The sequence below is a fragment of the Mustelus asterias genome, chromosome 29 (assembly GCF_964213995.1).
Source record: "Mustelus asterias chromosome 29, sMusAst1.hap1.1, whole genome shotgun sequence".
NCBI lineage: Eukaryota > Metazoa > Chordata > Chondrichthyes > Carcharhiniformes > Triakidae > Mustelus > Mustelus asterias.
This window is the reverse complement of record NC_135829.1, coordinates 15,301,758-15,320,724: the sequence shown is the minus strand read 5'-3', so window position 1 is coordinate 15,320,724 and position 18,967 is coordinate 15,301,758. Positions and strand designations below refer to the sequence as shown.

General features: G+C 48.1%; 1 long non-coding RNA gene across 1 annotated transcript; it reads left to right on the top strand.

Annotated features, from left to right (window-relative positions):
• Nucleotides 1-2,404: 2,404 nt before the first annotated feature.
• Nucleotides 2,405-17,426, top strand: LOC144480453 (uncharacterized). Its single transcript, XR_013495667.1, has 3 exons — nucleotides 2,405-2,487; nucleotides 10,777-10,847; nucleotides 16,863-17,426. It is a non-coding gene; the product is annotated as an uncharacterized LOC144480453 (long non-coding RNA).
• Nucleotides 17,427-18,967: the final 1,541 nt, after the last annotated feature.

Sequence of the window (18,967 nt, the reverse complement as noted above, 5' to 3'; positions counted from 1 at the left end):
AATTTAGCATGGCCAATCCACCTAACCTGCACATCTTTTGACTGTGGGAGGAAACCAGAGCACCCGGAGGAAACCCACGCAGACACGGGGAGAATGTGCAGACTCTACACAGACAGGGACCCAAGGCCGGAATTGAACCCGGGTCCCTAGTGCTGTGAGGCAGCACTGTGCTAACCACTGTGCCACCGTGCCGCCCTTTAATTGTCATCATTATATTGTATCAAAATCCATCTTATTATACTGTTTTTGATCCATTAACATGAGAATTAATTGTGAAGAAGCTTGAAGAATTGATCAGCAATAACTTCACATTTAAAATACCCCTTTAGTGTACTAATGTTACCCAAAGAGTATTTGACACCCAGCCACAGAACGAGATACGCGGAGCAGGTGAGTTAGTTTTTAAGGAGCGTTTTAAAGGGACACTCAGTGTAGCTATTTCAGTGCCAATAGAGTCAGACAGGAAACATTTTATTGGGCCTTTCCCTTTTGCTATTACAACACGAGCCAATTAGCCTTGACGCAACTGAATGGCACCTCTCTGACAGGAACTGGCTGCGTGACAATTGAGCCGCTATTGAACATAGAATCCCTACAGAGCACAAGGAGGCCATTTGGCCCATCGAGCCTGCACCGACTCTCTGACAGAGTGTCTCACCCAGGTCCTCACCCCTACCCTATCCTGATAAACTCTCACATTCACCATGGCCAAACCATGTAACCTACACTAAAGGAACTAAAGTACATGTAATTCATACAGATTTAACAGGAGTTGTATAATACCAGTACTGCATTGGGCCACTGTGCGGTTGAAGGAAAATAATTGACTAAGACACCAGGAGAACTGCCACCTGCTTCTTCAAGTTGCCCCTTAGTGTCCAAAGATGTGTAGGTTAGGTGGATTGGTCATTTTGAATTGATTTGATTTGATTTATTATTGTCACATGTATTGGGATACAATGAAAAGTATTGTTCCTTGCGCGCTATACAGACAAAGCATACCATTCATAGAGAAGGAAACGAGAGAGTGCAGAATGTAGTGTTACAGTCATAGCTAGGGTGTAGAGAAAGATCAACTTAATATAAGGTGGGCCCATTCAAACGTCTGATGGCAGCAGGGAAGAAGTGGTTCTTGAGTCGGTTGGTACATAACCTTAGGCTTTTGTATCTTTTTCCCGATGGAAGAATGTGGAAAAGAGAATGTCCGGGGTGCGTGGGGTCCTTGATTATGGAATTATAGAATCTTACAGTGAGGAAGGAGGCCATTCAGCCCATCAAGTCTACACCCAGGCCCTATCCCCATAACCCCTTGCATTTACCCTAGCTAGTCCCCCTGACACTGAGGGACAATTTAGCATGGCCAATCCCCCTAACCCGCGCATCTTTGGAGTGTGGGAGGAAACTGGAGCACCCGGAGGAAACCCACACAGACACGGGGAGAACGTGCAAACTCCATACAGACAAAAGCAAAATTACTGCGGATGCTGGAATCTGAAACCAGAAGAGAAAGCGCTGGAAAATCTCAGCAGGTCTGGCAGCATCTGTAAGGAGAGAAAAGAGCTGACGTTTCGAGTCCAGATGACCCTTTGTCAAAACGGCCCTTTGTCAGCTTTGACAAACGGTCATCTGGACTCGAAACGTCAGCTCTTTTCTCTCCATACAGATGCTGCCAGACCTGCTGAGATTTTCCAGTATTTTCCATTTTGGTTTCACACAACATGCTAGCTGCTTTTCTGAGGCAGCGGGAAGTGTAGACGGAGTCAATGGATGGGAGGCTGGTTTGCGTGATGGACTGGGCTATGTTCGCGACCCTTTGTAGTTTCTGGTGGTCTCGTAAATGCGCGAGGTTACGGGGATGGAGCGGGTTAAAGACGTTCATTCGGGTCTATGCAGTGTCGATGGGATGAATGGCCACCTTCTGCACCCTAAGGATTCTATAAGAGGGGGGGCTACGCATTCACCGATTTGAAATAATCCAAACAAAGTAACGGGGGGGGGGGACAAAGAAAGTGTTAGACGATACTCAACACGCCTTGAATGGGGAGAGGTCAGATGTTGGAAGGGTACCACACATTCCACACATCGCCCAATGAGTTGACGGGGTGGGGGAGGGTCCTGCGGTCTGACGGAGACCCGGTTAAGGAGAAAATGTCTTCTGAAAGAATTGGGCGGCCCTGTTGAAAAAGAAAATGCAATCAGTCAACATCAGGGAGTGGTGGGACCAGTTTCGCTGGCATTCCAAGGTGATTAGCTGAGTATCTGAAAGGCCCAAAGGAGAAAGACCAGAAAGGACAACGTCATGAAGCCTGAAACATGACACCGACAATACCTGTTTGTAAAACTCAGCCTACAGCAAATAATAAGCCTGCCTTCTCAAAGGAACAAGTATCATTTTGGGGAGATAGCACTGGAGATCTGTCCCTAGCTTGCAGAGTTGCTTTATCATTGAACAGATTTGGACCTCTGGAAAGGATTTAGCCTGCTGAGGTAAGAGGTGTTATTTTTTCCATCACCGATTCAGCAATTTAAAAAGAAAAGTTAAATATCAACTTAAATTTTAAATTGAAGTATATTTTGATTTAGCAGTTGGCCGAATATCGACAGGGTACATGTGAGGGTGGCACAGTGGCAACAGTGGTTAGCACTGCTGCCTCACAGCGCCAGGGTCCCGGGTTCGATTCCCGGCTTGCGTCTGTGTGGAGTCTGCACGTCCTCCCCGTGTCTGCGTGGGTTTCCTCCGGGTGCTCCGGTTTCCTCCCATAGTCTGAATGACGTGTTGGTTAGGGTGCATTGGCCATGCTAAATTCTCCCTCAGTGTACCCGAACAGGTGCCGGAGCGTATTATGAAAATCCCCCGGGCGCTGACGACTAGGGGATTTTTACAATAACTTCATTGCATCACTCACCTGATGAAGGGGCAGCGCTCCGAAAGTTCGTGCTACCAAATAAATCTGTTGGACTTTAACCTGGTGTTGTGAGACTTCTTACTGTTCGTTGCAGTGTGAATGTAAGCCCACTTGTAACTAATAAATAAAGTTTACTTTTACTTTAACTTTTTCATTCAGGATATGTAACCAATATTAGAATTTCATATAATTTCATCAGGAAAAGTGCATGTTAAGTCTGATAATGCATTGATTTGTTGGGAGATCTTGCAGTGTAGTGGATATCACCAGAAGCTTTGGGTTCGAGTCTAAAGCCAGTACCTGATGGACACAGAATGAGTGTTCACAGAGCAGTTTAGGGAGCTGTTAATTAGCTCAGAAATCCACTAAAGTTTAAAGTTTATCTATTTTGTCACAAGTAGGCTTACATTGACACTGCAATGAAATTACTGTGAAAATCCCCTAGTCACCACACTCCGGCGCCTGTTCGGGTACACTGAGGGAGAGTTTAGCATGGCCAATCCACGGTAACCAGCACGTCTTTCAGACTGTGGGAGGAAACCCACACAGACACGGGGAGAACGTGCAGACTCCACACGGATAGTGACCCAAGCCGGGAATCGAACTCGGGTCCGCTGTGAGGCAGCAGTGCTACCCACTGTGCCACCATTCCCCCAGATGGGAAAAATAAGTGTGTGAGAATACACTAAAAAGAATTTGTCATCGTGATCACAGCGTGGCTGCTTGTAAGTGGCATTCCCGTTGTAAAGTTTTATTGTAGACTTAGGAATGAGTGCTGTCTAAGGTGCGATAGGTGCACCGTGCCTTTGCAAAACAATCTATCTTCTGCGGGACGGAACCAACGGCTTGCAGAGGTTAATATTCCTGACAAAGTTGTTGTACGCGATTCCGTTTGGTGCCGGATCAATCAGCTTTACTGACCGATTAGCGATGCAGCAACGACCTTGAGGTCAAAGATCGCAACACCTGTGATACCAGTTCACCTGGAAGATTCCAGGTCAGGTTGCTGTTCTGGGATTGAGTTGGTTTCAGCGCCCCTCTTGGCAGCTATTGCAAAGTGACACCATCCCCCCCCCTTCCCCCACACCCCAACTGAACTGTCAGTCCAATTCCTTCACATTGAGGCGGCACGGTAGCACAGTGGTTAGCACTGCTGCTTCACAGCTCCAGGGTCCCGGGTTCGATTCCCGGCTCGGGTCACTGTCTGTGTGGAGTTTGCACATTCTCCTCGTGTCTGCGTGGGTTTCCTCCGGGTGCTCCGGTTTCCTCCCACAGTCCCAAGATGTGCGGGTTAGGTTGATTGGCCAGGTTAAAAATTGCCCCTTGGAGTCCTGGGATGCGTAGGTTAGAGGGATTACTGGGTAAATATGTGGGGGTAGGGCCTGGGTGGGATTGTGGTCAGTGCGGACTCGATGGGCCGAGTGGCCTCCTTCTGCATTGTAGGGTTTCTATGATTCTACATCTGCATGTTACCTCTTCTGGGAATACAGAACCAAAGCTAGAAAGAAATTGTTGTTCCAAAATACATTGTTTTACACATGATTGTGTTAAGGAAATTACAGCAGAATGAATGTGTGAGGATACACTAAAAATAAATTTGTCATTGTGTTCAAAGTGTGGCCGCTTGTAAGCTTGCATTCCTGTTGTACAATTTGAGGGGGGGAGTGTAAAATTGAATAGACAGGAACTGCCCCCCGCCACACACCCCCAGGGGGAACCCACCCACACAAACCCAGACACAATTTCACACTTCGATGGGTAGACATGGGCAAGAGACCCAGACCTTTCGATTTGATTTGATTTGATTTAATTTATTGTTGTCACGTGTATTAGTATGCAGTGAAAAGTATTCTTTCTTGCGCGCTATACAGAAAAAGCATACCGTTCATAGAGAAGGAAAGGAGAGGGTGCAGAATGTAGTGTTACAGTCATAGCTAGGGTGTAGAGAAAGATCAACTTCGTGCGAGGTAGGTCCATTCAAAAGTCTGACGGCAGCAGGGAAGAAGCTGTTCTTCAGTCGGTTGGTACGTGTCCTCAGGCTTTTGTATCTTTTTCCCGACGGAAGAAGGTGGAAGAGAGAATGTCCGGGGTTCGTGGGGGTCCTTGATTATGCCGGCTGCTTTTCTGAGGCAGCGGGAAGTGTAGGCGGAGTCAATGGATGGGAGGCTGGTTTGCGTGATGGACTGGACTTCATTCACAACCCTTTGTTCATCACCCTTTGTAGTTTCTTGCGGTCTTGGGCAGAACAGGAGCCATACCAAGCTGTGGTACAACCAGAAGGAATGCTTTCTATGGTGTATCTGTAAAAGTGGGTGAGAGTCGTAGTGGACATGCCAAATTTCCTTAGCCTCCTGAGAAAGTAGAGGCGTTGGTGGGCTTTTTTAACTATAGTGTCCGCATGGGGGGACTAGGACAGGTTGTTGGTGATCTGGACACCTAGCTCTCGACCATTTCCACTTCATCCCCATTGATGTAGACAGGGGCATGTTCTCCTTTACGCTTCCTGATGTCGATGACAATCTCCTTCGTTTTGTTGACATTGAGGGAGAGATTATTGTTGCCGCACCAGTTCACCAGATTCTCTATCTCATTCCTGTACTCTGTCTCGTCATTGTTTGAGATCCGACCCACTATGGTGGTGTCGTCAGCAAACTTGAAAATCGAATTGGAGGGGAATTTGGCCGCACAGTCATAGGTGTATAAGGAGTATAGTAGGGGGCTGAGAACACAGCCTTGTGGGGCACCGGTTTTGAGAATGATCACCTATATTAATGCCCTGAAGTCTTCCCTCCCAGCCTAAATTTTTAGGTTGGCGGAAGCGGGTGTGAGTAGGATGGGAAACCGACTAAAATACTCTTCCCCATCTGGGGCGGGAAAGGAGGAGGAAGCTTCAGTCTGAAGGCCCCCTCAGAGTTGGGGCACCCTCCCCCCGGGACCTTGGAACTTTGACTTATTCCCCCATTAGCCGAACCCCCTCCCGACTCTGCAATTGCTTCCTACCAAGACCTCCCCTACCCTCATGTCCCGGGACGCCGGGACTTGCCTTTCAAACACCCCTGGGACTTAGCTCCAGGGAGAGCGCTGCAGTACCACTTTTGGCCTCTGCGGCGCTATGCCTGGCCCGGTTGGAGATCTGTTGGCCAACCTCATGGATGAGACTACCTTCCAAGTACGCCCACTGCCAACCAATGCTGAAGTGAGTCCAAAATGGCAGTGGGAGGTCGCGTGTTGGCGATAGCTTGTTACACGCTGACTCATGGGATGGCAAGTACTGTTCACTCACTACCCTCCCTTAAAATCCTACCCGAAGAGTTTGATCAAAGAGATTTTAGGAAGCACCGTGGGCAGCACGGTGGCACAGTGGTTGGCACTACTGCCTCACAGCATCAGGGACCCGGGTTCAATTCCGGCCTCGGGTCACTGTCTATGTGGAGTCTGCACATATTCCCCGTGTCTGCGTGGGTTTCCTCCAGGTGCTCTGGTTTCCTCCCACACTCCAAAGATGTGTAGGTTAGGTTGATTGGCCATGCTAAATTGTCCTTTAGTGCCCAAAGATGTGCAGGTTAGGTGGATTAACCATGCTAATAATGAGCTATTATTCCTATGAAACTCATCTCCAAACTCAGTAAGGATAGGCAACAACACCTCCTCCACGATCATCCTCAACACCGGTGCCCCACAAGGCTGTGTTCTCAGCCCCCTACTATACTCCTTATACACCTATGACTGTGCGGCCAAATTCCCCTCCAACTCGATTTTCAAGCTTGCTGACGACACCACCATAGTGGGTCGGATCTCAAACAATGACGAGACAGAGTACAGGAATGAGATAGAGAATCTGGTGAACTGGTGCGGCAACAATAATCTCTCCCTCAATGTCAACAAAACAAAGGAGATTGTCATTAACTTCAGGAAGCGTAAAGGAGAACATGCCCCTGTCTACATCAATGGGGACGAAGTGGAAAACTTGAGAGCTTCAGGTTTTTAGGGTATCCAGATCACCAACAACCTGCCCTGGTCCCCCCATGCCGACACTATAGTTAAGAAAGTCCACCAACACCTCTACTTTCTCAGAAGACTAAGGAAATTTGGCATGTCAGCTACGACTCTCACCAACATTTACAGTTGCACCATAGAAAGCATTCTTTCTGGATGTATCACAGCTCGGAATGGCTTCTGCTCTGCCCAAGACTGCAAGAAACTACAAAGGGTCATGAACGAAGCCCAGTCCATCACGCAAACCAGCCTCCCATCCATTGACTTTGTCAACACTTCCCGCTGCCTCGGCAAAGCAGCCAGCATAATCAAGGACCCCACACACCCCGGACATTCTCTCTTCCACCTTCTTCCGTCAGGAAAAAGATACAAAAGTCTGAGGCCACGTATCAACTGACTCAAGAACACCTTCTTCCCTGCTGCCGTCAGACTTTTGAATGGACCTAACTCGCACTAAGTTGATCTTTCTCTGCACCCTAGCTATGACTCTAACACTACATTCTGCACTCTCTCATTTCCTTCTCTATGAACGGTATGCCTTGTCTGTATAGCGCGCAAGAAACAATACTTTTCACTGTATGCTAATACATGTGACAATAATAAATCAAATCAAATAAAATCAAATCAAAATCAAATTGTCCCTTAGTGTCCAAAGATGTGCAGACTAAGTGGATTGGTCATGCTAAATTGCCCTTTGGTGCCCAAAGATGTGTAGGTTAGGTGAATTGGCCATGCTAAATTGCACCATAGTATCCCAAGATGTTCAGGTCAGGTAGATTGGCCATGCTAAACTGTCCTTAGTGTCCAAAGATGAGTGTAGGTTAGGTGGATTGGCCACGCTAAATTTCCCCTTAGTGTCCAAAGATGCGCAGGTTAGATGGATTGGCCATGCTAAATTTCCCCTTATTGTCCAAAGATGTGCAGGTTAGGTGGATTGGCCATGCTAAATTTCCCCTTATTGTCCAAAGATGTGCAGGTTAGGTGGATTGGCCACGCTAAATTTCCCCTTATTGTCCAAAGATGCGCAGGTTAGGTGGATTGGCCACGCTAAATTTCCCCTTATTGTCCAAAGATGCGCAGGTTAGGTGGATTGGCCACGCTAAATTTCCCCTTATTGTCCAAAGATGCGCAGGTTAGATGGATTGGCCATGCTAAATTTCCCCTTAGTGTCCAAAGATGTGCAGATTAGGTGGATTGGCCATGTTAAATTGCCCCTTAGTGTCCAAAGATGTGCGGGTTAGATGGATTGGCCATGCTAAATTGTCCCCTCATGTCAGGGGATTAGTAGGGTTGCGGGGATAGGTCCCGGGTGTGATTGTTGTCGGTGCAGGCTCGATGGGCCGAATGGCCTCCTTCTACACTGTCGGGATTCTATGACTCAATGATCTTAAAGACGTAGAGCGACGGAAGCTGAGGGAATTCCAGAGCTTAGGGAGCTAAAGTCGTGCCATCAAAGGCGGAGCAGTTGAAAGCAGGGATATACAAGTGGCCAGAGTTGAAGGTGGAGATCGCGGATGGTTATGACCTGGAGGAGGGTTGCAGAGATAGTGCAGTGGCGGGGGTTGGGAAGGGGGGGGGGGGCGGCGGTGTGGGGGGGTGCGGGGGGGAGGGGGTTGCCAGGGGGGGTGGGGAGGGGGGGATGCCATGGAGGATCAGGAATGAAAATTTTAAGAAGCCTGGCGTTACGAATGGAGAGCCCGTTTAGCATCAGGGATAATGGGCAAACACATGGCATGACATTGGCATGTGATTAAAAAGCCCCCCAAATAGCATAGACTTCCCAAACACACAGCCATAAGGAAGCACTGAATCGAGGTCAGACAATTCACTGCAAGAGAGGAAGGAGATTTGAAGCAAACCCCATCACCTTTTACATCTGCTTGGATCTAGTTCAGACTAATACCCAGAGAAGTTTGCGACGAACACCTTGTTGACTACACTTGGCCAACCCAAGTCCAACAAGGTAAGGGAAGAATTCACCCCGAACCATTTCTTAAAGCAAGATGCTGGAAATCTGAAGTAGAAACCAAAATGGCCCTAAAACAAAGGCCAGAATTCTACTGCCCCTCGCGCCACAGGGATTGTAGTGGACGAGGGTCGGACGGTGGGAATGTCCGTTGACCTCGGGTGGGATTTTATGGTTTCGGGGCGAGCGCAGCCGCAAAATCTCACCCAGTAACTCCATTAAAAATAACAATTCCATTTCTACAAAGTCTCATCAAATATGAAATCCATACATTTGGGTCCACGATGAATGCAGAACTCCACTTCTCTCCACAGGTGCCACCTGAGTGTCTCTAACATTTTCTAGAATTTCTACAGTACAGGAGGAGACCATTCAGCCCATTGAGTCTGTACCGACCACAATCAGGCCCTCTTCCTGCAACCTCACAGATTTACCCTGTTAACCCCCCTGACACTAAGGGGCAATTTAATGGCCAATCGACCTAACCCAACCATCTTTGGGATTGTGGGAGGAAACCGGAGTACGCGAAGGAAACCCACGCAGACACGGGGAGAATGTGCAAACTTCACACAGACAGTGACCCGAGGCTGGAGTTGAACCCAGGTCCCTGGCACTGTGAGGCAGCAGTGCTAACCACTGATTTGATTTTGATTTGATTTGGTTTATTATTGTCACATGTATTAGCATACAGTGAAAAGTATTGTTTCTTGCGCGCTATACAGGCAAAGCATACTGTTCATAGAGAAGGAAAGGAGCGAGTGCAGAATGTAGTGTTACAGTCATAGCTAGGGTGCAGAGAAAGATCAACTTAATGCGAGGTAGGTCCATTGAAATATCTGATGGCAGCAGGGAGGAAGCTGTTCTTGAGTCGGTTGGTACGTGACCTCAGACTTTTGTATCTTTTTCCTGAAGGATGAAGGTGGAAGAGAGTATGTCTGGTCCTTAATTATGCTGGTTGCTTTTCCAAGGCAGCAAGAAGTGTAGATGGAATAATAGAATCATAGAATACATACAATGTAGAAGGAGGCCATTCGACCCATCGAGTCTGCACCGACAACAATCCCACCCAGGCCCTATCCCCATAATCCCACGTGTTTACCCTGCTAGTCCCCCTAACACTAAGGGGCAATTTATCATGGCCAATCAACCTAACCTGCGCATCTTTGGAGTGTGGGAGGAAACTGGAGCACCCAAAGGAAACCAACGCAGACACGGGGAGAACGTGCAGATTCCACACAGATATTGACCGAGGGAAGTGTAGACAGAGTCAATGGATGGAACTCTGTGGAACTCTTTGCCGCAGAAGGCTGTGGAGGCCGGGTCATTGAGTGTCTTTAAGACAGAGATAGATAGGTTCTTGATTAATAAGGGGGTCGGGGTTATGGGGAAAAGGCAGGAGAATGGGGATGAGGAAAATTTCAGCCATGATTGAATGGTGGAGCAGACTCGATGGGCCGAGTGGCCTAATTCTGCTCCTATGTCTTATGGGAGGCTAATTTACATGATGGACTGGACTACATTCACAACCTTTTGTAGCTACTGTGCCTCCCCAGATTTCTATTATTTACTTAACTATTTTTTGTTTGCGGTGATGAAGACATGTATAAACAGTAATAAACCTGTTCCGCAACTGGGAATGACATTCAAGTTGCACAGATTGTGAAAGCTGATGTCTCATTTGTTTTTCCAGTCATAAAATTGATATTGCAACAAGAACCTCATTCATTCCTTACGAAAGGAAAGGTGTTTAAACTGAGCCATTTGCAAAGTTATATTTCTACCAACCTCCAAAGAATTGCCTTGTGTTTAATCATTGCAAACTCGGTTATGTTAATCCTTTAAGGACTGATGGTGGCTGGTGGGACTGGGCAAAAAAATTCAAATGGTATTCTTGTTCTTATCTTCTAGAACCTCCACGTGTCAACCCAAAGATTGGATCATGGGTCTACTGATTCCATACCTCCTGCTGCTCGTCACAAGTAAGAAAGCCACCCTGTGCAATAATAAATCCAGAACATGCAGGAACGGGGAGCAAATGAATCCCGAAGTTTGTTACGTTTATGCTAAACTTTTGCGATCCTTCCCGCCGGTGGGATGTTCTGGTCCCCCTGATGGTGACCCCCACCCTGGGGGTGGAGGGCCTGAGACATAGAAAAGGCTGCTGTCTTTCAACTTGATTTATTGGGATGCAGTGAAAAGTATTGTTTCTTGCGCGCTATACAGACAAAGCATACCGTTCATAGAGAAGGAGAGGGTGCAGAATGTAGTGTTACAGTCAGAGCTAGGGTGTAGAGAAAGATCATAGGTTAATATCTGATTTGATTTATTATTGTCACATGCATTAGTATACAGTGAAAAGTATTGTTTCTTGCGCGCTATACAGACAAAGCATACCTTTCATAGAGTACATAGGGGAGAAGGAAAGGAGAGGGGGAAGAATGTTGTGTTACAGTCATAGCCAGGGTGTAGAGAATGATCATAGGTTAATATTTGATTTGATTTATTATTGTCACATGTATTGGTATACAGTGAAAAGTATTGTTTCTTGTGCACTATACAGACAAAGCATACCATTCATAGAGAAGGAAAGGAGAGGGTGCAGAATGTAGTGTTACAGTCAGAGCGAGGGTGTAGAGAAAGATCATAGGTTAATATCTGATGAATATTTATTATTGTCACATGCATTAGTATACAGTGAAAAGTATTGTTTCTTGCGTGCTATACCTTCACAGAGAAGGAAATGAGAGAGTGCAGAATGTAGTGTTACAGTCATAGCTAGGGTGTAGAGAAAGATCAACTTAATAAGGCAGGTCCATTCAAAAGTCTGATGGCAGCAGGGAAGAAGCTGTTCTTGAGTCGGTTGGTACGTGTCCTCAGACTTTTGTATCTTTTTCCCGACGGAAGAAGGTGGAAGAGAGAATGTCCGGGGTGTGTGGGGTCCTTGATTCTGCTTTGCCGAGGCAGCGGGAAGTGTAGACAGAGTCAATGGATGGGAGGCTGGTTTGCGTGATGGGCTGGACTACGTTCATGACCTTTTGTTGTTCCTTGCAGTCTTGGACAGAGCAGGAGCCATACCAAGCTGTGATACAACCAGAAAGAATGCTTTCTATGGTGTATCTGTAAAAGTTGGTGAGGGTCGTAGCGGACATGCCAAATTTCCTTAGTCTTCTGAGAAAGTAGAAGTGTTGGTGGGCTTCCTTAATTATAGCGTCAGTGTGGCGGGACCAGGACAGGTTGTTGGTGATCTGGACACCTAAAAACATGAAGCTCTCGATCATTTCCACCTCATCCCTGTTGATGTAGACAGGGGCATGTTCTCCTTTACGCTTCCTGAAGTCGATGACAATCTCGTTTGTTTTGTTGACATTGAGGGAGAGATTATTGTTGCCGCACCAGTTCACCAGATTCTCTATCTCATTCCTGCAGTCCATGTAGTAAACAGGCTATTCGGCCCATCTGTCCCTTTGAGGTGCTCACCAACGCATCTGTGCCCTTTCCCGAGAGTCCTTTCCGTTTCAGAGACACACTTTAAGCAGTTGTTATCGAATCTGGCAGCGCATTCCAGAGTAAGAGATACCAGGGAAGAGTGAGCAGGAGAGATTATCCTGACACGATGAATTATTAAGCAGTGAAATACGCTCTCGGAGTTAGTGGTTCGCAGAGAGACCATGTCAGCGTTTAGGAGCTGGTTAGACAAATTAGGTTGCGGCAAAGCGAGGTTAAAGAACTGGGAGAACCATATGGTTGGGACCACTGTTTGTCTGAAGGATAAACACTGACTGATCGTCCATCTCCCCACAGGAATGGAGCAGTGCAGGTGTCCCACACCTCTTTCAGGTTACCTGATGAAATTCCGGCCTGGTCAGAGGCTTTAAGGTGTCCCTGTACCCAATGAATGGCCTCAAAACAGTCCCTCTTCTGGCTGAGTCAACCATTCACCAAAGTCCAACCAAACTTACTCAGCAATGCCTTCAGCAAGTACCCAGCCCTCAGCATTAACCCCCCCCACCCCCCCCGCCGCCCCACCTCGCCCCCGTTTCTACAAGTGGGGTATCTGCAGTTGCCTCCGGCCCCTCCATCCTGACATTCAGGAGGTTTCAGTTCAAAGTCAATGCCATCTACATGCCAGCTTGACCCAGGTGCTTCTTGCAGGGCCGTTGACAAACGCCAGGCTTTGATTTGAGGTTGATTCCCTTCCCCTGGGGGGGCATGTAGCAGAGTTTAGGGATGTGCCTCCTTACGCCATCTCCCCAATAACCCACCCCTCCGTACACACCCTCACCCACCCCCCACAACCCCCCGTACCCACCCTCCCCCACCCCCCACAACCCCCCGTACCCACCCTCCCCCACCCCCCCACAACCCCCCGTACCCACCCTCCCACACCCCCCACAACCCCCCATACCCACCCTCCCCCACCCCCCCACAACCCCCCGTACCCGCCCTCCCCCACCCCCCCACAACCCCCCATACCCACCCTCACCCACCCCCCACAACTCCCCGTACCCGCCCTCCCCCACCCCCCCACAACTCCCCGTACCCGCCCTCCCCCACCCCCCCACTCACTCACTTGCTCACTCACTCACTCACTCACTCATTCACTCATTCACTCACTCGCTCACTCACTCACTCACTCGCTCAATCACTCACTCGCTCACTCACTCACTCGCTCGCTCACTCACTCGCGCACTCACACTCACTTGCTCACTCACTCACTCAGTCATTCACTCACTCACTCACTCGCTCACTCACTCACTCACTCACTCACTCGCTCACTCACTCACTCACTCACTCACTCGCTCATTCACTCGCTTACTCACTCACTCACTCGCTCACTCACTCGCTCACTCACTCACCTCACTCACTCACTCGCTCACTCACTCACTCACTCACTCGCTCACTCACTCGCTCACTCACTCACCTCACTCACTCGCTCGCTCACTCACTCACCTCACTCACTCTCTCGCTCACTCACTCACTCACCTCACTCACTCACTCACTCGCTCACTCACTCACCTCATTCGTTCACTCACTCACCTCACTCGCTCACTCACTCTCTCGCTCACTCTCTCACTCACTCGCTCGCTCACTCACTCACTCACTCACTCACCTCACTCACTCACTCACTCACCTCACTCACTCACTCGCTCGCTCACTCACTCGCGCACTCACACTCACTTGCTCACTCACTCACTCACTCATTCACTCACTCGCTCACTCACTCACTCACTCATTCACTCACTCGCTCACTCACTCACTCACTCACTCACTCGCTCACTCACTCACTCACTCACTCATTCACTCACTTGCCCGCTCGCTCGCTCACTCACTCGCTCGCTCACACACTCGCTCGGTCGCTCACTCACTCACTCACTCACTCATTCATTCACTCACTCACTCGCTTGCTCACTCACTCACTCATTCACTCACTCACTCACTCACTCATTCACTCACTCACTCGCTTGCTCACTCACTCACTCGTTCACTCACTCACTCGCTTGCTCACTCACTCACTCACTCACTCATTCACTCACTCGCTCACTCACTCACTCACTCACTCACTCATTCACTCACTTGCCCGCTCGCTCGCTCACTCGCTTGCTTACTCGCTCGCTAACCCACTCATTCACTCACTCACTCACTCGCTCGCTCACTCACTCACTCATTCACTCACTCACTCGCTTGCTCACTCACTCACTCACTCATTCACTCACTCACTCGCTTGCTCACTCACTCATTCACTCACTCACTCGCTCACTCACTCACTCACTCATTCACTCACTCACTCACTCACTCGTTCACTCACTCATTTGTTTGCTCACCCACTCACTCCCTCGCTCACTCACTCACTCAATCACTCACACATTCACTCACTCACTCACTCACTTACTCATTCACTCACTCACTCGCTCGCTCGCTCACTCACTCACTCACTCGCTCACTCGCTCACACTCACTCGCTTGCTTACTCGCTCAAACTCACTCATTCACTCACTCACTCACCCACTCACTCACTCGCTCGCTCACTCACTCACTCACTCACTCGCTCACTCACTCACTCGTTCACTCACCCGATCGCTCACTCACTCACTCACTCACTCACATTCACTCACTCACTTGATCGCTCACTCACTCACTCGCTCACTCGCTCACTCACTCACTCGCTCACTCACTCACTCACTCGCTCGCTCACTCACTCACTCGATCGCTCACTCACTCGCACGCTCGCTCACTCGCTCGCTCACTCACTCGCGCACTCACTCACACTCACTCACTCACTCGATCGCTCACTCACTCACTCGTTCACTCACTCACTCACTCGCTCGCTCACTCACTCACTTGATCGCTCACTCACTCACTCGCTCACTCACACACTCGCTCGCTCACTCACTCACTCGATCGCTCACTCACTCACTCACTCGATCGCTCACTCACTCGCTCGCTCACTCACTCACACTCACTCACTTACTCACTCGCTCACTCACGCACACACTCACTCACTCACACTCACTCACTCACTTACTCACTCACTCGCTCACTCACTCACTCACTCACTCACACTCACTCACTCACTCACTCACTTACTCACTCACTCACTCGCTCACTCACACTCACTCACTCACTCACTCTCACTCACTCACTCATACTCATTCACTCACTCACTCGCTCACTCACTCACACTCACTCATACTCATTCACTCACTCACTCGCTCGCTCACTCACTTGCTCACTCACTCACTCACACTCACTCACTTACTCACTCACTCACTCGCTCACTCGCTCACTCACTCACTCACTCACTCACTCTCACTCACTCACTCACTCGCTCGCTCCCTCACACTTACTCACTCGCTTGCTCACTCGCTCACTCACTCTCACGCACTCACACTCACTCACTCGCTCACTCGCTCAATCATTCTCTCACTCACTCAATCACTCACACTCACTCACTCACTCACTCACAATCACTCACTCACTCATTCACTCACTCTCTCACTCACACACCTCACTCACTCACTTGCTCACTCGCGTCACTCATTCATTCACTCACCCACCCACTCGCTCGCTCGCTCACTCACTCAATCACTCACTCACTCGCTCACTCGCTCACTGCTCGCTCAATCACTCACTCACTCGCTCACTCACTCACTCACTCACTCACCTCACTCACTCACTCACCTCACTCGTTCACTCACTCACCTCACTCACTCGCTCACTCACTCGCTCACTCGCTCACTCACTGACCTCACTCAGTCACTCACCTCACTCACTCACTCACCTCACTCACTCGCTCACTCACTCACTCACTCACTCACTCACTCACTCACTCACTCAGTCACTCACCTCACTCACTCAGTCACTCACTCACTCACCTCACTCACTCACCTCACTCACTCACCTCACTCACTCACCTCACTTGCCTCACTCACTCATCTCACTCACTCACTCACTCACCTCACTCACTCACTCACCTCACTCACTCACCTCACTCATTCACCTCACTCACTCACCTCACTCACTTGCTCACTCACTCACCTCACTCACTCAGTCACTCACCTCACTCACTCAGTCACTCACTCACCTCATTCACTCACCTCACTCACTCACTCACTCACTCACTCACCTCACTCACCTCACTCACTCACTCACCTCACTCACTCACCTCACTCACTCACTCACTCACCTCACTCACTCACCCCACTCACTCACCTCACTCACTCACCTCACTCACTCACTCACCTCACTCACTCACTTCACTCACTCACTCACCTCACTCACTCACCTCACTCACCTCACTCATTCACCTCACTCACTCACTCACTCACTCACTTACTCAGGGTTTGTGTCCTCTCTCTATTCCTCTCTATTGCTGCCTCTATCTGAAAGAGAATCCTAACGGGATGAATGTGTTGAGCGGAATAACTGGATCAATGATTGGGAATCCTGCCTCACACGGCAAATTGAATAAATATCTACCCAATGGTTTTCCAGCAGGTACCCTGGTAACGGTGGTTAACACAGAAAGTACAGCAGCAACCGCAATTACAGTACAAGCCACAAATTCCACTTCACCAACAACAACCCCAGAAACAACAACAACTGCAGATACAATAACAACCTCAGAAACAACAACTGCAGATACAAAAACAACCTCAGAAACAACAACTGCAGATACAACAACGACCCCAGAAACAACAACAACTGCAGATACAACAACCTCAGAAACAACAACAACTGCAGATACAACAACAACCCCAGAAACAACAACAACTGCAGATACAATAACAACCTCAGAAACAACAACTGCAGATACAAAAACAACCTCAGAAACAACAACTGCAGATACAACAACGACCCCAGAAACAACAACAACTGCAGATACAACAACCTCAGAAACAACAACTGCAGATACAACAACAACCTCAGAAACAACAACAACAACTGCAGATACAACAACCTCAGAAACAACACCAACTGCAGATACAACAACAACCCCAGAAACAACAACAACTGCAGATACAACAACAATCTCAGAAACAGCAACAACTTCAGTTCCAACAACAACAACAACCCCAGAAGAAACAACAACTGCAGTTCCAACAACAACAACCCCAGAAATAACAACAACCCTAGAACTAACAACAACAACTCCAGAACTAACAACAACTTCAGTTCCAACAACAACAATCCCAGAACTAACAACAACCCTAGAACTAACAACAACAACCCCAGAACTAACAACAACTTCAGTTCCAACACCAACAACCCCAGAATTAACAACAACTTCAGTTCCAACAACAACAATCCCAGAACTAACAACAACCCTAGAACTAACAACAACAACCCCAGAACTAACAACAACTTCAGTTCCAACAACAACAACCCCAGAACTAACAACACCCCCAGAACTAACAACAACAACCCCAGAAATAACAACAACTGCAGTTACAATAACAACAACCCCAGAAGAACCAACAACATCAGTTCCAACAACAACAACTTCAGGTCCAGCAACAACAACCCAAGAACTAACAACAACAACCTCTGAACAGACAACAACTTACGTTCCAACAACAACCCTAGAACTAACAACAACAACCCCAGAACTAACAACAACTTATGTTCCAACAACAACTTCAGTTCCAACAACAACAGCCCCTGAACTAACAACAACTTACGTTCCAACAACAACCTCGGAGCTAACAACAACTTCTGTTCCAACAACAACAACCCCAGAACTAACAACAACAACCCCTGAACAGACAACAACTTCAGTTCCAACAACAACAACCCCAGAACTAACAACAACAACCCCTGAACAGACAACAACTTCAGTTCCAACAACAACAGCCCCTGAACTAACAACAACTTACGTTCCAACAACAACCTCGGAGCTAACAACAACTTCTGTTCTAACAACAACGATAACCCCTGAACTAACAACAACTTCTGTTCCAACAACAACAAACCCTGAGCAGACAACAACTTCTGTTCCAACAACAACAAGCCCTGAACTAACAACAACTTATGTTCCAACAACAACCTCAGAGCTAACAACAACTTCTGTTCCAACAACAACAACCCCTGAACAGACAACAACTTCAGTTCCATCAACAACAACCCCTGAACTAACAACAACTTACATTCCAACAACAACCTCGGAGCTAACAACAACTTCTGTTCCAACAACAACAACGATAACCCCTGAGCAAACAACAACTTCTGTTCCAACAACAACAACCCCAGAACTAACAACAACAACTCCTGAACAGACAACAACTTCAGTTCCAACAACAGCCCCTGAACTAACAACAACTTACGTTCCAACAACAACCTCGGAGCTAACAACAACTTCTGTTCCAACAACAACGATAACCCCTGAACTAACAACAACTTCTGTTCCAACAACAACCCCTGAGCAGACAACAACTTCTGTTCCAACAACAACAACCCCTGAACAGACAACAACTTCAGTTCCAACAACAAAAACAACCCCTGAACAGACAACAACTTCAGTTCCATCAACAACAGCCCCTGAACTAACAACAACTTACATTCCAACAACAACCTCGGAGCTAACAACAACTTCTGTTCCAACA